General features: G+C 45.2%; 1 protein-coding gene across 2 annotated transcripts in view; it reads right to left on the reverse strand.

Annotated features, from left to right (window-relative positions):
- ACO1 (aconitase 1) overlaps positions 1 to 3,762 on the reverse strand; it is a 53,521-nt gene extending 49,759 nt beyond the window's left edge. The window contains exon 1 of one of the 2 annotated variants that reach the window (XM_035016510.1): positions 3,651 to 3,762. The gene's annotated coding sequence lies outside the window, so the exon portion shown is untranslated. Of the gene's footprint in view, positions 1 to 3,530; positions 3,604 to 3,650 lie in introns of those variants that run through there. The other variant, XM_035016512.1, reaches the window with a different exon arrangement.
- Positions 3,763 to 14,621: the final 10,859 nt, after the last annotated feature.

Raw genomic sequence — 14,621 nt, forward strand, 5'->3', positions numbered from 1 at the left:
TATCTCCTCGAAGGCGTGGCTCCTGTTCTGACATTCTAAGATGGGACTGCAAACTATGGCCCAGCCCCGGTTTTTGTAAATAAAGTTTTATTGGAACCCAGCTGTGCCCATTCATTTGCATATTGCCTATGGCTGTTTTCACACAAGAGCAGAGCTGAACAGCTGAGGCGACTATGAGAGACTGTAGAGCCCAAGGAGCCTAAAGAAAAGTCTGCTGATTCATGTTCTAGGATATGGTAAAAACAGACTGTTTTTTCCCTATCAAAAGTTCTGAAGGAATTGAATCACATACCTCATATTCGGTGTCTTTGTCTAGGCTAAAGAGTTTATTTTATTATTATTATAATCATTTTTAAAGATTCTGTTTATTTATTTAAGAGAAAGAGAGAAAGCACAAGCGGGAGGCCGGGGGAGGCACAGGGAGAAGGAAAAGCAGGCTCCCCGCTGACACAGGGCTCCATCCTCGGACCCTGAGACCAAGACCTGAGTCAAAGTCAGATGCTTAACTGACTGGGCCACCTGGGCGTCCTTAAAGAGTTTATTTTTTAAAAAATACTGGTGACCCTTGAACAACAAGGGTTTGAAGTGCATGGGTCCACTGATCCACAAATTGTTGTCAATAAATAAAGTATAGTAAAGTAAATGTATTTTCCTTATGATTTTCTTCACATTTTATTTTCTGTAGCTTTATTATAAGAATGCAGCATATCATACATATGACATACAAACTGTTCATTAATTGTTTATGTCATTGGTAAGACTTCCGATCAGCAGTAGGCTATTAGTAGTGAAGTTTTTCGGGAATCAAAAGTCTTACCTGGATCTTCTACTGCGCAGGGGGTCAGTACCCTTGACCTCCATGTTGTTCAAGGGTCAACCGTACAAACACACAAAAGCCCGCTGGCTCTGACAGCAGCAATGGTGTGCTGGTAAACCTTTAACCACTTGCTCTCTGCGGTGGGGGAGCTCTGGATTACACCATTTGCTGATTTCCATGGTGTGAACAGTCCCATAACGGCTAACTTCAAGCTAAAAAAATGTGACGCCCTTGAACATGGAGTTGGGAGGAGATGCAAACCGCTGGTTCCTCGGACATCAGTGGTCCCACCACCCACTTTAAAGATGTAGACACTGAGGCCCAGAGAGAGTGTCTTGCTCAAGGCTGCCCCAGTGACTGGAACCCCACTAGAGCTCATTTCCCAGTACAGGGTCTGGCTGCCCTCAGGGAGTCACTTCCTCTGTAAAAGGAAGACCAGAGGAAAGAAGGCAAAGGAAGTTCTTCACCAGGCACATGTAATAAATGTTGGATTTATCACTATCTTCGTGGCTTGGGACTCTGGCTTTCTCAGCATGTGCTCTGAAGCACACAGCTGGTAGGGGTAGTGTTCGTCACGCAGGACCAGGTTTCATGCCAACACTCGACAGTGGCCTGTCTCCATTAACCACTTACCTAAGCTACCAGACTGTGAACTCCAGAAAGACAGGGGCTGCGTCTGTTTGTGCTCACTGCTTCCCCCCCAGTGTCCAGGACAGAGCTGGGCACATGGTAAAGTGGATAGTCAATAAATTAAGTACTGAAGGGATAAAGGTATGAGACCCCCACCATCAAAGTGGTGCTTTACTCCAAGAACACAGCAGGTGCACAGAGATCCCATTCCCTTCTCCCATCTGTGGCCAGGGCAACAACATGCAATACGCTCACGTGCTTTAACATCTCTCAACTATCAGCTGCAGTATCCAAGCTGCTTCATCAGAGCAGGAGAGGCTCTGTGGATGGAGGAGCAACAGGGAGGACAGGGTTAGAGAATCATTTTCCTTTGGTGAATATACATATGTAATTTCTATCTGGAACTTGTTTTGACAGAGCATGAAGCCAAGGAAATAAACCCATGAGGGATCCCACCTACCACACAGCAGGGTGCAGAACATGGCTTTCTGGTAGGGGCTGAGGCAGGGCCGCTCCAGGTGGTACACCTCTAAAAGTGGAAAGTGAAAGAGCAGCAAGACGGGGGAATCCTAATATTATTTCAACAAGCTCAAGGCTACACAAATACAAATAGCAATGAACGTGGAGGAAAGGAAGGCAATGTTCTTTTGGAAATGACTTTTTGACTACTTGGTAACTCACACCAACCCCTACACACTTGGCATGAGCTCCCCGTGGCCACTTCTCTGAACCCACAGGTCCTGTTTGCCACATCACTGCTCGACCTGGGCACACAGACAGATCAGCTCTGTGGGCACAGAAACAACCAGAGCCATCTGTGAGCCTTGCTGAGTTTTCAGGCGGCCACTCACTGGGGCTCATCATCTCTTATGTGGGGACCTAGTACTTAGTTTCCAAAGCAAGATCAAGCTTGGTCCCAAATTCCAGAGGTTAACATTGTCCATGCATGGGGTGGTGTGTATTTCCATTTAGAGCAAGCATCCCAAACAAGAAGCAGGACCAATGACTGAAGCCTCCAAAGCATTTCCTACACCAGTGGTTCTCAAAGTGTGGTGCAGGAACTCTAGGTATCCACAAGATCAAAACAACGTCCATTATAATACCAAGAAGCAATTTGTCTTTTTCACTGTCACATGTTCAGGAGTATACGGTAGAGTTTTCCAGAGGCTACATGATGTGATATTGCAAGACGGAATGAAGAAGCAGATATTAAGAATCCAGCTGCCTTCTATTAAACCTGACATAAAGATATTTGCAAAAATATAAAACAACGCCACTCTTCTCAGTAACATTCTGTTTTGGAAAATATGGATATTTTCATAAAATGCTATGTTAATATATAATACGTGCACTATTTTAAAAAATGATTATTAAATATGGTAAATTTTGTTTTATATATATGGTAAATATAAAAAATATAACCCACATAAACAAAAGGTATAGGAACTTTTATGTGTAAAGGGGTTTTGAGCCCCCCGAAAGTTTGAGGACTGTTGTCCTAGAGGCTGTCTCCCTGCCCCCAAGCCTGTCAGGCGGGTTATGTGTGTTGCAGGAAAGACGTGCCATTCTGATGTCTGGCTGGATTAGGAAAGGCAGCTCATTTTCCTTCCTGGGTCTCTGAATCTATGAGGGTAGGCTCTGTGCCCAACTCTTCCACCTCACCCCATTTGCCCCTTACCACTTGGTGTGCATTCCCCGATCTGCCGGAGGATTTCCCTATTCCGCAAGCCCGGGCGCGCCGGGAACTCCCTCGTGAGGCCCTCACACCCTCCCGGGGTCAGGACACCCCAGCGAGGCCCGCACACCCTCCTCTGGGTTAGGATTCGCCAGTTCGGCCGGCCTGTGGAGCCTGGATGAGGACTCCCAGTGAGGCCCGCACAACCTCGGCGAGGACTCCCCGGCGGCATGCACAGCCAAGGCAAAAGAGGGACGAGGAAAGCCACTTCCAGTCCCCGAACCCTGTCCCCAGCGCGGCACAGGCTGGAGACAAGGCGGAGAGGTCAATCCCCAGGAGCTAGTCCCCTCCCCGATTCTCCCCTGGGCCTTCCCCGGCTCCTCTCCAGCCCCGGGCCGCTCTGCGTACCTCAGTCCCGCTCGGGGAAGGGGCCTCGGGCGCCGCGGCAGAGGCTCGCGCCGACCGCCCCGGGGACAGGGCGGCCGGCGCTCCCGCCCGGGACATCCGTCGGGCCGGGCCAGTACTCACCGCGGAAAGCACAGCCGGGGTCTGACGGGCGGGCGGGCGCCAAGCGCGGGGCTAGCTCCAGTGCGCTGCGCGGGTCCAGGGGCCGCCGCCTCCGCGCCCCTCCCCCTGCGTCCCCCAGGGCCCCCGGCCGGTGGGCGGAGCAGGGGCGGGGCGGGGCGGGGGGCGCCGGGCTCGGGCGCCGCGGGGCCGCGGCCGGAGGGGCGGGGCGGAGTCTGTCCCGGCTGCCCCGCCCGGCCCGGGCCGAGCGACTTGGCCGTGGGCGGGAGGGGGCGGTGGCTAAGGGCTCCGCGGCAGGAAGCGCGCCGACGCGTGCTCGGCCGCCTTCGGCTCTGCGGGCCCTCGGCCTGGGGCGCGGGGGACTTTCGCTCGCTCCGAGGTATAGGGTGTGACTGCCCGGCTCCCGCTAGGAAGTGAGCCGAAGGGGTGGGGAAGAAATGTCGTTTTTCTTTTTTGCTTTTAAAAAGTGACTTTGCCATAAAGGTAGAGGCTTCATTCTTTGGCTGCTCCCGTATGTGTGGTCACGTTACCCCTCTCCTCACCGCCTCGCCCCCTTTCACCCCCTTGTGTCCACCCCCTACCCCTACTCCCGCCTTAATGCCTTGCAAAACGTACCAAATGGGCATCGGAATCACGCTGACATAATAGGACTTCGACGTTCCCATGGTTATGAATGCAAAGTTTCTAGTGTAAAAAAAATTTTTTTAACGTGTGACGACACTTTATAATGCAGGCTGTTCACCAGTCGGATATCAGAGGAATGGCTGAGAGTTGACACTGAGTGGGCCTTCTTCACAAGATCCACTTTTGATTGATAGGTTGGTTGGAGTTGCACCCTTTCAAACAAATGTGAGTAGAAAGAAGTGATTAGATCTTTCTAGATCAAAAGTGGTGAGGTTTGCCTGCCAACTTATATGGAAAATTACTGTAGTTTTCTATCTTGAACATCTGAATAAACAGCTTATAGGACGAATAGCTAATAACTAAAACTAATTCCCACTGCTACCAGTTAGTTACCATTCTGCTCCTCTGTGCAGGGTCCTATGGTTGGATCTTCACATATCTTATTTAATTCAACTCCTCCATCTGCCCTGTGAAGTGAGGAATATTACCCCATTTTGCAGATATGAAATGCCCCATAGCTGGGATTCAGTCCTCATGCCTGTCTGTCTTCTAAGCCCATACTTTCCTCATCATGTTATACTAGGGTACAGCTATCCCCTAATTATATCTAATTTTTAAATATAAAGGGTTATATTGAACTTTGAAAGATGAGATATTTACTGTATTTCCAATATGGAAGAAGACTTTCTTCCCACACGCTTCCTAAATTCACATTCACCCATTCTTCTTATGCACATTCATTGAACGAACTTTCCTTGAGTGTCTACCACATGCCAGAGGTTCACCACAAACTCTGAAAAATAATAATAGAGTTCCCTTGGAAGTTAGGGTGATCATGTTCAATGATAACAGACACCTAGTATGTCTAGTATATCATTTCTTGACAGGAAATGATAAAATCAAAACTCTAAAGGGAACTGGAATTTATTAGTAAACACTGGCCCAAACCATGAAGGAAATCCAGATATCCCTTACTTTTTAAGAGTCAGTGTTCCACACTTCAGTTTTATGAAAGACCTACGGTCCTACCTGTTTTCGCTAACTGAAAGAAATCTGAAAACGATTTTCACTTTTATGAGAAAGATGAAAAGTGAAAATAGCATTCAGTGTTTGTTTTGCCGCAAGCTGTTAGATGGGGAGAGTGGCCCCGCCAAGCTCCTCCCAGAACTACACTCAGTCAGCAACACAGCATCAAGCCACCATGGCTTTGGACCGTCTGTGAGCATCTGTGCTTTATCTCGATTGATTTTGTGCATCCCTTAGCAAGATGTGTCCTAAGGTATCAGAAAAGCCTAAAAAGTTATTTTGTGGGTCTGGGAATGCTCAAAAAATTTTCCACAGAAGGTAGTGGTGAATGTTGATTCATTAGGTAAGGGGTGGGATCTGTGCTCAGAGTCTGAGGAATCTAAACACTGCGGGTGATCTAGCATGTCCACAGATTGGCACCAGGGAGCTGCTGCCTGAAATATAAGCCATGAGGGTGAGACCATGTCAGTTTGTTCATCACCCCTAACACAGAGCCTGGAACATAGTAGGTGTTCAATATAAGTTTGTTGACTCTTACTTACTGTCAGTTTCTTCCTGCCCCCTACTGTATTACCGTTTGTTCCATGTTATCCATGGCCCAGAGGGGGAAACATTGGCAATGCATGAAGTATAAGGTGGTCCTTCCTGAAATTCTTTTTTTTTTTTTTTTAAGATTTTATTTATTTATTTGACAGAGAGAGACACAGTGAGAGCAGGAACACAAGCAGGGGGAGTGGGAGAGGGAGAAGCAGGCTTCCCACGGAGCAGGGAGCCTGATGCGGGGCTCGATCCCAGGACCCTGAGATCATGACCTGAGCCGAAGGCAGATGCTTAACTGACTGAGCCACACAGGCACCCTGGTCCTTCCTGAAATTCTTGTTTGAGGGAACTCTAGAATACCCGTGTTCATCACTCAATGTATGTCTTCCTCATACTAGAGGAAGTTTGAAATAAATGTTTTCCATTCCTTTAAAAAATGCTTATTCATAATAGAGAAAGGCAGTGATTAGCCTCATCTTGGCCCCCCACAAACATCCAACTGCCACCCCCCTCCACAGCCATCATCTACTTAATTTTTGTGCTCCCTTTCTTACTGCCTCAGTGCCTGAATCCTTGAGCTGCTTTCCCAAGGAACTAGGAACCCCTGGCCATCTGCTTTAAACGCCATCCCCCTCCACATAACTAGTGATAAAAGCCAAATGTGGTCAAATGTCCCACTGAATCTTCACAACAACCCTTTGAAGCTTGGTGACATTGTTACCATATCACCGATAAGGAAACAGATTCAGAGTGATATTATGCCTACTTCAGGTCACATAACTGGCATCACATAACTGTGATGCTGGGTTTTGAACAAAGGCAGATTTAACTCCAGAGCTTGTGCTTTTAACTCTATGTGATGAAGTATAATTTTATTTAAGTGAAATCATCAGATGCTCTGAGGTTATAAATGATTCTTTGCAGAAAAGAAGAGGAACGTGAGTGTTCTAGGAGGGAACTTTGGTCCAACACCACATAGTCCAGAATTCCTTATTCATTGATTTTCAGGGCTTCTTCTCCCTGGTTATAGTACAAAGATCCCTGATGCAGCCCTACAGTTTAGGTGAACACAAGTGAAAATGCTCCTCGTCCTGGGGGATGGAGATGTTGGAAGTCAGGAGCAGTAATATCATTATCCTGAGGCTGCAGCTACTGACTTTTTCATTTTTTTTTCAAGAAAATGATTTGCTAACATCGACAAATGAGAGAAAAATAGCAAATATGGCACTAATTGGACTCATTTTCATTTCCAGTTTATGAGGAGACTGTTTTCATATATTAGATTAACCACTTTAAAAAAATCTTACTACAGCCCCCATGCTCTTATATTCTCTTCATTCTTTTCCACCCTCTATTCTCTTTGTCCTTCATTCTGGGTATTTCTTTCTTTCTTTTTTTTTTTTTTTAAAGATTTTATTTATTTATTTGACACAGAGAGAGAGAGTTAGCGAGAGCAGGAACACAAGCGGGGGAGTGGGAGAGGGAGAAGCAGGCTTCCCACGGAGCAGGGAGCCCGATGCGGGGCTCGATCCCAGGACCCTGGGATCATGACCCGAGCCGAAGGCAGACGCTTAACGACTGAGCCACCCAGGCACCCCTGGGTATTTCTTTCTGACCTGTCTTGCAGTTACTACAAAAGCATTGGATTCCCTAAACTCATTTTTCCTAAGCCACAAAGCAGACTCCCTGTATGCATAGCGTCCACCTGGGCCCTCTACCTAGTCCCCACGGGTAACTGATGTGACATTATTTTCATGCTACTTGCTGTGTATCAGTAATAAAGTACTTTATCTCTGACCCAAGGATCTCGTGTCTTCTGCCAACATCCATGAAACAGTAACAGGCTAAATTATTAACACGCATAGGGTAAAATCTTAGTTTCTGACAGTTTTGGTGACAAGATGGGATGCTGGCAGAGACATGCCTTTCTGGAAGACCCTATAGGCTGTGTTAGTGGGCAAGAGAAGACTCTCCAGGATCTAGAAGCAAATGCTTTTATCCAAGTGGTGAGCAAGGTGCAGAGTAGGCCCCTCCTGCCCCCTCAATGTACATTTAGAGGATAAGTGATACAAAGCGGGATTGAAACAATTTACCCAAATGATGTTTTGATTGTACTCACTCAAGAGTAGAAAGAGAAAGGGATGTTATATGACAGTGGGGCAGCCAAAAGTGGCTGTAGCTGCTGAGTCAGGGGGTCCCCAAATTTAGATAAATGATGTCAGCTGTATGGAGATAGAAACTTAGGTGGATCAGAAACGGGCGCTGTTTTGGATGAGCCCTGCTGGCAGCTACTTGAAACTGAAAGTTGATACAAAGCCTTGCTTACTGGCAAGGGACTGCTCTGTTCCTCTGCACCTCCCAATTCCTCCCTTCCCCCACACCCCAACTTCAGCTGCTTTAAGGAGAAAGCTGAGTATGCTTGAGGAACCTCAAGAAGGGAGAAACTCAAATATTTTTAGCTTTGGTGATTGCAAGTGCCCAGGCTACAATCCTGCCCAGTTAGTGGGGGGTTGGGGTGCTAGGTGCCAGGGTAGCTGAAGGCACCAAGGACTGTGGAGAAACCCACAAGAATATGTGCAAGGAAATCGGTGTGGAGCCTGGCTTGAAGAGACAAAGGATTAAAAAAAAAAGCCATCCTCCAAAGCTTATCTTCCTCCCCCTCTGTCTGTGTCCCCCCACCTTCTAGACTTCCAGCAGCTGTAGCCCTTTATATGCCTATTAGACTTCTTGGTCTATTGGTCCATGTTCCATGGGGCAGTGGTTCTCTAGACATTTGACAATGTCTAGAGATATCTTTGGTTGTCACAACTAAAGGAAGGAGGGTGTGTTCTACTGGCACATAGTGAGTAGAAGCAGGGATGCACAGGACATCTCCCCAAACAGATAATTATCCAACCCAAAACGTTAGTAATGCCAAGGATGGGATCCTTGCTGGGGGTGGGGGGTGAGGGGAGGCATCCAAAAATCAACTGAGGGGGTTTGGGCAACATTTCCTGTGAAGAAGGAAAATTAAAGTGACCTGGTAGGGAGGGCTTTTTGGGCTGATTCAATGTACTATTGTCTTTCACTGCCGAATGTATAATTGATATTCATGTTATACGTGCTTGTAATATGTGAATACTCATGAAGTCCAGAAAGGATTCTTTCATTCAAGGACTGTGGCATGTAGAGAGGTAATCTCTGTCCTCTTATCGGTGGTCTAGCAAAAAGAATATAAAATCTGAGAAGAAATGGAAATCACAGCTTTAGTTAAAAACAACTATTGAGAAATTCAGAGAAGCAATTCCCTAGTACAACATCGCCACCTGCTGATCCAGGCACCAAGTGCACCTCTTTTAAAAAACTGGGGTTGCGGCAGGGGAGTGGGGGGTTGGGGAAGGGGGTAGGAGGCGTGACTATTGACCTGTTGCTGAGCTCTTGTTGAAAAAGAAAACCTGACCCGTGACTTCACAAAACGTCCCCATTTGGGTGTGGGTTAGATCAGGCTTGACAACAAATAAGGAAAAGGTCCAATATACCTCACCTGTCAAACTGGAAATTTGTTTCCACACTTGGAAATTCGATATTCAAGGACCTAGGAGCCTGACTCCAGCAGCATCTTGGTTTATATGGAAAAGCAGCAGCTACTGCTGTGGGGAAACTAGATTCACATTATAGCACCTGAAATAAAGCCACAGGAGCAATGGGGCCCTCAGTTCCCAGAGGCTCACCTTAATGCTGGGGCCTGGTTCACTGATGGTTTGGCTAAGCTCAAACCTGTTAGTGTCCACTGGGGGCCTCCAGCTGTTTACTGCTCCATATATGCCGTACGCAAAATTGGCGTTGTTTACTGCTCCATATATGCCGTATGCAAAATTGGCGTTGTTGTTCACTCACTGCACAAACCCCAAGGCCGTTTTTACAACTCTGATCAATACTCCCTGTGATGAAATGTATTTTTTACTGACTCTTGGGATAGTCCCAATGACTTAGCTGTCTGGTCTCTTATCTGGTCCACCCCTTGGAAGACCATAGCCTTCGGGATTAAACAGCCCTGGCAGCTGTGGTAGGAACACCTTAGACTCCAGATGTACAAGCGTGGGGGCAATGAATATTCTCTTTGTTGCCTAGACCCAGCACCATCACTCAAGGTGAACAGCAGGTGCAGCAGACAGTCTGTGGACGTGGCTGATGGTCAGATACACTGCTGTGCCCGAGCAACCTTCAGTTGCAGCTCTCAACATGGAGCCCCTTTAAACAGGTACAAACACACGGACTGGCACCACCTCCCCCCATTCTGTTACAAATTCACATGCTTCTCTGATGCCTGAGAGGGATGTGCCATAGATAGGAAAGGAAGTTACAACCATTCAGGGACACTGCCCATGTGACTTAATCGAACCGACGTGATGCTGATCCAAATCAGGTTTAATGACAAATCCTGATAGGAGTTACCTGTGCCTACTTGGGTTATATGCTTGTATATGGCTGGAATGGGCCATGAAATAGCTCTCCGTCAGGGATAGAGGTGGATTATTTGCCCATCTATTGCCTCCTGTAATTATTGGTGATGACACTAAAGATCAGCAGGTTAGTGAAATGGATAATGAATGGGTCTTAGACTAGATCAAATCCCGACTGTCTGAAATAGTCCTCTGGTCTCCCCTGGGACAGTTGCCTGGGTCCAGGACCCCGGAAGGCATATTTGAGGTCAATACTACAGGTTAACGTCATCTCATTGTTTGGAGTCCTGATGACAGTAGCCTTAATTAAGTGCTGTGTGAGACCAATTGAACAGATTTAGTTCTAGCCTCTGTTGGTTAAATTAATCAGAGTGGCCAACAGAGTGAAATACTTCAGTGACAGTTTGCCAGGATCCAAGACAGGTAGGGACAAAGGTGGATTGATGGGGAAAATAGTATTCTATAGGCCCTGAACATCCCTGCACCTGTTTGTTGGGTGTGCCAAGAATGCAAATTTCTTCCTGACTCTTGTTTCCTAATGCCATTTCTCAGGGTTGTGTTTAAAACGAACAACCTTGAGAGTTGAAATTATATGTAGGTCAGATATTCGCTTCAAAATGATTGGGTTGGGGGAAGAACTGAGTAAGAGTATAGAACCATATCATCTAAAAGTTTGTAATTGTTGAATCTGGGTCACAGGTACATGCAGGTTCAAGTACAGGCTTTCTTATCACTTACTATAAAAACAGTGGATTCCCAAGCTGTGTTCCTCATCAGCAACCCAAACCCATTGTATGTAGTACATCTTTCCGGGTCCTTCCACATTACCCCATGGGATCTGGGACAATGCTCATGCTGCTCGCTGTGCCATGGGTAATAAAGTCCTCTTCTGTGACTTAAGAGTCTTGTGTCTTTTTCCAGTATTTACAAAATGGTAACAGGATCTTACGAGCTTGTAAGTAGAATAAACCCCCAGACCCTGATGGTATCTATATGGTTTTGTGGGGAGTGGGGGATGCTATGATGTCTGGTTGAAATCACCAGGCACAAATTGAGTTTGTACAATTTTGTTTTTTCATTGAGAAAAAAAAAAAAAATCAGTTTGTTAAACTTGTCTTGTGACTGCCCCAAATTTTGCCAAGCTGGAAATCTGGAACATTTTTATTTAGTCACTTTTTAAGCTTTATTTTAAAAATTTAAAATTAAGTTACAAAATTACTGAGATATGTATAATGAGCTCCCATATAGACATCACTTGGCTTCAACAATTATCAACTCGTGGCTGACCTTGTTACTTCTACATCTGCCTCCTATCCCCAATGACTTTGCAGCACATTTATAAAATTATATGATTGCATTCGTAATATGTTCTGTTTTAATCATTGACTGGAATTTGCTTTGTTTTATATTATAGTATATTTGTTTTATATTATAGTATATTTGTTTTATTTGTATTTCTAAAGAGGTATTTTGTGAACAGAGAACATATTGTTCCACTAATAATTTTTTGAAAACAATCACAACTCTCTCTCTCCCCCACCCTGAAATATTTTGGATGTAACCAAAGGCTATATAGAGTGGCAAATATATAACCTTAAGTTCTGTAGTTATTAAAACAAAAAAAGAAATTAGTGAAGTTAGAAAAAAAGCTAAAAATATAAACGAGTAACATAGAATATTAATGAATTATATAATATATAGCATTGATTGGGAGAACTGCATCTTTGAAAAAATAAATAAAATATACAAATCTCTGACAAATTAAAAAATGAGAAAATATGCAAACATTTATTGAGATACATAACTACAAATATAGATGTTAAAATACTTTAATATAATACTGTAAAATATTCTATGCAAATAATTTTGAAACTCAGAAAGAAAATTTCTGACCAATATATACAAAATCTGTATCAGCTGTAGCTTCCACCCCTCAGAGATTTGGTTGACTTTGGTTCAAATGGCACTTCTATTTGCTTGTGACAATCCAAAAACCTGCTCATGCTCTGGGATTTTGTTACTGCTCCATAGTTTGCTAAGCATCCACACTCCTGCATCCATGTAGGCTGTACTTATTTTCCCAGCATCATCTAAACATGAGCCGATCTGCCGCTTTTCAATTTTCCACACGGAAACCACTCAGATCACAGGAAGGGTTCCTCAGTTTTTCTGTAATGGGCTAGAGAGCAAATATTTTATTTTATTTTATTTTTTTTAAAAGATTTTATTTATTTATTTAATTGACACAGAGAGAGAGAGAGACAGCGAGAGAGGAAACACAAGCAGGGGGAGTGGGAGAGGGAGAAGCAGGCTTCCCGCTGAGCAGGGAGCCCGATGCGGGACTCGATCCCGGGACTCCAGGATCATGACCTGAGCCGAAGGCAGTCGCTTAACCGACTGAGCCACCCAGGCGCCCCGAGAGCAAATATTTTAGTCTTCGTGGGCGCACACATTACTCCTTCTCCGCGTCCTTCTTCCTCTTCTTGGTTTACAACCTTTTTAAAAGCCGCAAAACTTTTCTGAGCTCTCAGGATGTATGGGGGGCTGCGCTTATTGCTGCCCTGGGGGACGACATGCTGGATGGTCACCGGGACCCAGCGTGCGCCCCCTACTCAGACGCAGGCCTTACCTGCCGGGCGCCTAGAACAGGGGTGCGGTGGGCGGGGCGGCAGGCGGCACAGGGCGGGGCTTACGTTCCCGCTTCCTCCTCCTGGTGCGCCCGGGCAGCGCAGCCTTGTCCTTTGCCGGCCTAGGGGCGCTGCCGCTGACCGCCGCCGACTGCTTCGCCGACTGCTTCGCCAGCGACCAGCGCGCATGGCGGATGGCCCTCCTGTTGCAGGTGAGCCCTGGCATCACCCGGCAACTCCTCAGGTGAATCCCGCGACCTTAACTTACTAGCCGGCCAGGCGCGGAGGGCGCGGTGGGCACCTGGGCTGTCACTATGCACCCCTGCAGCGGGCCTGCAGGGCTCCAAGCAGGGTGCCCCCACCCCTGAAAAAAAAAAAAGGTACAGAAAGAGGCTACTGGCTGTGTTTGGCCCGTAGGCAGTAGTTTTGTCAACTCTGCCCTAAAGTTAATGGCTAAAGAATGCAGGCCCTGTAGCCATATTGCGTTCGATTCTGGGTTTAATCCTGACTCCACGTTTTACTGGTTGTGTCAACATGGGAAAAGTATTGAGCCTCTCTGTGCCTCATTTTCCTCATTTTAGTATATATGCTGCCGAAGCGAGCCTCATTTTGAAAACAGTGGTAATAATTCTTCAGAGTTGCAATGAAAATTGAACGAGCTAATATGTGTACCGTGCTTAGAAAAGTGGCACATTGTGCATGCTCACTAGATGTTAGATGTTATTATCAAGCCTTTAATTTCATAGAGACTATTTCTGTTCATTGGATTCAATCACATATTGCATAGCCATCTGCTGCCTTTGCCCTTTTCATCCCTACTCTTTCTTCTCTCTTCCCCTCACTTTCTTTCATATGTAACCAAGAAATTCCTCACTTTTTTTTTTTTTTTTTAAATCAGGTATGACTGTTCTTCCCAAGGTCGGGGTTTGCCTATAGTATTATACTCTTCAGAGTGGACTTATTTATTTTATTCTCTAAGAAAAATTCTAATGAATAATTTTTCTTGTTCACAGCATTACATATAAATTACCAAAAATTGACTCTAGAAGGGATGGCAAACTTGGCTAGTGCAGTAATCATGCAAGTAATAGGAAAAGTTATCAAAGAATTAGATCCAAAAATGTCAACTCAGGTGATTTTTGAATTTATTTATTTATATGATTTTATTTATTTATTTGAGAGATAGCAAGAGAGAGCGTAAGCAGGGGGTGGGGAGAGGGAGAAGCAGGCTCCCCCCACTCCAGCAGGGAGTTTGACATTGGGCCTTATTCATGACCTGAGCTGAAGGTAGATGCTTAATGGACTGAGCCACCCAGGTGCCCCTGATTTTGAATTTAAATGGACTTTTTATTATGGAAAATATAATCATATGAAAAAGTAAAAAGAATTATAAATGAACCCCATGTACCTATGACCCAGACTCTCCAATTATAAAGTCTTGGACATTATTGTTTTTACTACATCCTCACCTAATTCTTCCCACACCTGGTAATTTGGAAGCAAATACCTGACTTTATACAATTTCATGTATCATATATTTTATTTTAAAAATGTAACCACAATATCATCATTATATTAACAAAGTTAACAATACACTAATCCCAAAATATCATAAAATATGCTGCCTATATTCAAATTTCCCCGATCATCTTATAAAAATTTTAAATAATTTGTTTGTTTAAATTGGGCCTATTACCCTTTCTCTGTTAATTTAC

The sequence above is a fragment of the Mirounga leonina genome, unplaced genomic scaffold (assembly GCF_011800145.1).
Source record: "Mirounga leonina isolate KUSES-001 unplaced genomic scaffold, KU_Mleo_1.0 Mir_170, whole genome shotgun sequence".
NCBI lineage: Eukaryota > Metazoa > Chordata > Mammalia > Carnivora > Phocidae > Mirounga > Mirounga leonina.